The 5,705-nt window shown below is 37.1% G+C and overlaps 1 pseudogene; it reads right to left on the minus strand.

The window, feature by feature from the left end:
• Positions 1 to 2,174: 2,174 nt before the first annotated feature.
• LOC136319899 (E3 ubiquitin-protein ligase TRAF7 pseudogene) lies at positions 2,175 to 3,511 on the minus strand (annotated as a pseudogene).
• Between the last annotated feature and the right edge of the window lie 2,194 nt (positions 3,512 to 5,705).

The following is a 5,705-nucleotide window of genomic DNA, read 5'->3' on the forward strand; positions in this document are numbered from 1 at the left end:
TTTGACCATATATATGTGGTTTAATTTCTGGACTTTCTATTCTGTTCATTGGTCTGTCTATTTTTCTACCAATACCATGCTGTTTTGATTGTCGTGGCTCTATAATATAAAATGAAGTCAGGAATTGTAATGTCCCCAGCTTCATTCTTTTTCCTTAGGAATGCTTTGACTATTCTGGGTATTTTATAGTTCCATATAAATCTGATGATTTTTTGTTCCATTTCTTTAAAAAATGTCATTGGAATTTTGATGGAAATTGCATTAAATTTGTATATTGCTCTGGATAATATGGTCATTTTAATTATATTTATTCTTCCTATCCAAGAACAAGGAATATTTTTCTATTTCATTCTATCGTTTTCAATTTCCCTTAACAATGCTTTGTAGTTTTCCTTATATAGGTCCTTTACATTCTTTGTTAAGTTTATTTCTAGGTATTTTATTTTTTTTGTTGCAATCATGAAGGGGATTATTTTTTTGAGTTAGTTTTCTAAAGTTTTGTTGTTGGCATATAGAAAGGCTATGGACTTTTGTATGTTAATTTTGTATCCTGCAACCTTACTGTATTGGTTTATTGTTTCTAGTAATCTTTTGTGGAGTCTTTGGGGTTTTCGATGTATAGGATCATATCATCTGAAAAAAGTAATACTTTTACCTCTTCCAATATGAATGCCTTTTATTTCTTTATCTTGTCTGATTGCTTGGGCTAGAACTTCTAGCACTATGTTAAATAAGAGTGGAGAGAGTGGACAACCCTGTCTAGTTCCTGATTTAAGTGGGAAAGTCCTCAGTTTTATGCCATTTAATATAATATTAGCTGATGGTTTATCATATATGGTCTTTATCATGTTGAGATATTTTTCTTCTATACCCATTTTGTTGAGTGTCTTAAACATAAAATTGTGTTGTATTTTATCGAATGCCTTTTCTGCATCTATTGATAAATCATGTGGTTTTTGTTCTTTGTTTTGTTGATATGGGGTATTACGTTAACCGTTTTATGTATGTTGAACCATCCTTGAAATTCTGGGATGAATCCCACTTGATCGTGATGTATTATTTTTTTTAATATGTTGCTGTATTCAATTTGCTAGTATTTTGTTTAGTATTTTAGCATCTGTATTCATTAGAGATATTGTTCTGAAGTTTTCTTTTTTTGTGCCATCCTTGCCAGGTTTCAGTATGATGGTTATGTTGGCCTTATAAAATGTGTTTGGAAGTACTGCTTCTTCAATTTTTTGAAAGACTTTGAGTAGAATAGGAACCAAATCTTCTTTGAAAGTTTGATAGAATTCACTAGTATAACTGTCTGGGTCTGGACTTTTATTTTGGGGGAGGTTTTTAATAGTTTTTTCTATTTCCTTCCTGCTAATTGGTCTGTTTAGACTTTCTACTTCTTCATGACTCAGTCTAGGAAGGTTGTATTGTTCTAGGAATTTATCCATTTTTTCTAGATTGTTAAATTTGGTGGCATATAGTTTTTCATAGTATTCTATAATAATTCCTTGTACAATATATCTATGATGTCTTGTGCTGATTTCTCCTCTTTCATTTTGGATTTTGTTTATATGAGTCCTTTCTCTTTTTTCCTTGGTGAGTCTTGCCAAAGGTTTGTCAATTTTTTTTATCTTTTCAAAGAACCAGCTCCTTGTTTTATTAATTTTTTCTATACTTTTCCTGTTCTCTATTTCATTTATTTCTGCTCTGATTTTTATTATTTCCTTCCTTCGGCTGGCTTTGGGTTGTCTTTGTTCTTCTTTTTCTAGTTTCTTAAGGTGTGATGTTAAGCAATTTACTTGGGCTCTCTCTTGTTTGTTCATATACGCCTGAAGTGATATGAACTTCCTTCTTATTACTGCTTTTGCTGCATCCCAGAAATTCTGATATGTTGTATTGTCATTTTTAATTGTCTGTATATATCTTTTGATCTCTGTTCTTATTTCTTCTTAAACCCACTCATTTTTTAAAAGTATGTTGTTTAGTTTCCACATTTTTGTGGGAGTTTTTTCCCTCTTTTTGCAGTTGAATTCTAGTTTCAAGGCTTTATGATCAGAAAATATGCTTGGTAAAATTTCAATTTTTCTAAATTTGCTGATGTTATTTTTGTGGCCCAACATATGGTCAATTCTTTTTTTTTTTTTTTTTTTCCTTTTTAAATTTTTTTCTGTGCAGCATTTATTTCAATCGGGAAGTAATCAAATCTATGTACAGTCTAAAAAAAATAGAAAAGGTGAGTAAAAAGGCCCTGTAGTCCATCAGGAATGGGGATGGAGGGTGGACCAGGCAAGCATTATACCTGAAGTGTAGACACAGGGCTGTGTACTGTCCTGGCAGCAATGATGACAGAGCCAGAGAAGGAGGCTCGCTGGGTGAAGGATTTGGCGGGCACTTGCCTGGTCAGCTGAGCCTGTCCGCCTATCTCCAAAGGGGTAGACAGAGACTCTGAGACCACCCATGTGGCCAAGCCTGGCTTGCATAGGCTTAAGGTGGGCCCAGAAGAAGCCAAGACCTGGCCAGGATTCTGTTAGCAAGTCCAAACCTTCACAGTGCTGTCCACAGCCCCTGAGAAGAGCCGGCCCCGGGACACAGCCAGTGCAGTTACACTGCCCTGGTGACGCAGCAGGGTCTGTGTGCAGATCATGTTGTCCATACTCCAGACCCTGAGAGAGCGATCATAGGAAGCACTGAAGACTTTGGTCTGGTCTGGCGTAGAGATGCCCACCAGGGCATACACGGTACCAACGTGGCCAGTCAGGGTTCGCACCTGCTCCTTGGACTCAATGTCCCATACGTGGATGAGGTTCTCATAGGTGCCACAGACAATGTGGTGATTCGTCACAGCGATAGAGTATACACTGCCACCAGATGTCTGTAGGACGTGGATGCAGTCGAGGGTCCGTATGTCCCAGATCTTGATTGTCTGGTAGGAGCCACTGTACAGGTAGCTCTGGGCAGCCACCAGGGCCCGCACCCAGTGGTTGAGGCCTGTTAGCTCCTTCTTCAGCTTCAGCTCAGTGCCCACAATGTCCCACACCTTGATGGCCTTCAGGGAGCCACTAAAAAGCATGTTGTGTGAAGAGACTAGCGTGCACACCGGGTTGTCATGGGCCCGGATCGTGTTCACCTTCTGCAGGTTCTGGATATCCCACACAATGATGGTGCAGTCTGCTGAGCCACTGTAGAGCTTGCACCCCTGGATGCAGAGCGCCAGCACAATGCCATCATGGCCCTCCAGAGTCTTCTGGCACTTGTAGGTGGTACATGTGTCCCATACCTTGATGGTCTTGTCAGAGGAGCCACTGAAGAGTAGGTCCCCCATGGAGTAGACGCAGACGGGGCCCTGGTGGCCCACAAAGGTCCCTTTGCACTTAAAGATCTGCTGTGGGTCATAGGATCCTAGGATGCCCATGTTCAGCCGTGCGTTGATGTGGGACAACTCATCATTCAACATGGATGCGTCCCTCCGGAACTCCATGAGGTCCTCGCTCAGCTTACTCTGGTTTTCATCCAGGACATCTGAGTGGCAGAGGAGAGGGTGTCCATATGGTCAATTCTTGAGTATGTTTCATGTATACTTGAGAAAAATCTATACTCTGTTGCTTTGGGATGAAGTGTCCTGTAGATGTCTACCATATCCAATTGCTCTAGTGTTTCATTTAAGGCCAATATATCTTTATTGATTTTTTTTTTGGATGAATGATCTAGAGCTGTCAGCAATGTATTGAGGTCTCCGAATATGATTGTATTTTTGTCAGTTTTTGTTTTTAGGTCAATCAGTAGCTGTCTTATATATTTTGGTGCTCCTTGGTTTGGTGCATATATTAAGAATTGTTATGTCTTCTTGATTCAGTGTCCCCTTAATCATTATGAAATGACCATTTATGCCTCTGAGTACTTTTGCTGTCTTGTAGTCAGCATTATTAGATATGAGTATTGTTACACCTGCTTTTTTGTTTAATGTTATTTGCTTAGAGTATTGTTTTCCAGACTTTCACTTTGAATTTGTTTTTATCCTTGTTGCTTAGTTGTGTTTCTTGTAGGCAGCATACAGTTGGATTTTTTTTAATCCATTCTGCTACTCTGTGTCTTTTTTTGGTGAGTTTAATCCATTTACATTTAGTGTAATTATTGACACTTGAGGGTTCTCTATTGCCATTTTATAAATTGCTTTCTGTTAGTTTTGTGTCTTGTTTGATTCTTCTCTTTTGTTTTTCTATCATTTGTTTTTGTTTGATTGTAATCCATACTTCTTTCCTCTGTTACTACCTTTTTTATGTCATGTGCTTCTGTGGTGGTTTTTATCAGGAATGGTTGACATTAAGTAATGGAAAGGGTACTACCATGTTCATTGTAGTACACTATCTTATGAGTGCTTCTGCATTCCATTGTTTCTACTGTTAATCTTCATCCTCCCCCCCCTTTTTTTGTTGTCACAGTTTAAATTCGGTTTTATTGTGTTCTTGGTGGAGCTTTTTCTATTTCAAAGTATAGAGGAGAATATGTATTCTATTGAATGGATATATCAGCACATAGAGGAGATAAAATGATTAATGCATATTATATTCCAGTGTTAAGAATCTAAGACTTTAGTTTTTGTTTTCTGTATATTTATTTATATTTTTATTTTGTAGATAATGTAACATAATAATGTTTATTCAAAAGAATATTTTTAATTTTCAATCTCATACTTATCTAATAGAATATCTGAGATTTTTTGTTGTTACTCTTACAGTTTTTTGAGATACAATATTGCTTTAGGCTCAGCCTGAAGATTATTTTTCCATGTTATATAACATTCCAAAGATTTCAGACATAAGACATGCAAGGCAGAGAAACCTAAGACTTTAGAATTATTTAGAATCAAGGATTTGTATATTATACCACTTGTGTGTATTATGGTAACTGTGATGGTTTTACTTTTTGTGTGTTTGTTTATTCCTAAAGTTCTTAAAAATACTCAGCTCCTCTTAGCATAATTTTTTTTAAATTTATTTTATTTTATTTATTCATTTTTAGAGAGGAGAGAGAGAGACAGAGAGGAGAGAGAGACAGAGAGAGAGAAGGGGGGAGGAGCTGGAAGCATCAACTCCCATATGTGCCTTGACCAGGCAAGCCCAAGGATTCGAACCGGCGACCTCAGCATTTCCAGGTCGATGCTCTATCCACTGCGCCACCACAGGTCAGGCTTCTGTTTTTTTTCTTTATTTTTAATGGGTTGACATTAATCAATCAGGGTATATAGGTTCAAAGAAAACATCTCCAGGTTATTTTGACATTTGATTATGTTGCATACCCATCACCCAAAGTCATATAGTCTCCCATCACTTTCTATCTGGTTAGGGGCACAAAGCACAATTTTCTAGACTATTTTCTTTGTTAATATTGAAAATTTTCTGCCAAAGTTTGTGTCAGCATTATTCATATAGCCAAAAAGTGGACATAACCAAAATGTTCAAGTAATTAATGGATAAACAATGTGTGATAGATGCATACCATGGAATATTATTTGGTTATTATAAATCATGAAGTATCTGTCCATTTTTTAAAATATATTTTGCTGACATGGTTTCAAGCATCTCACATGATATAACACCCTCTATACACTGCATTGTGCCCTTATATACTCCATGCAAAGTCTCTTTCCATCACTTTCTCCCCCTTTGCTCCTCTCCTACTACTTCCACTATCCTTTACATCTGGCTATT

This window comes from Saccopteryx bilineata, chromosome 1, assembly GCF_036850765.1.
Source record: "Saccopteryx bilineata isolate mSacBil1 chromosome 1, mSacBil1_pri_phased_curated, whole genome shotgun sequence".
Lineage (NCBI taxonomy): Eukaryota > Metazoa > Chordata > Mammalia > Chiroptera > Emballonuridae > Saccopteryx > Saccopteryx bilineata.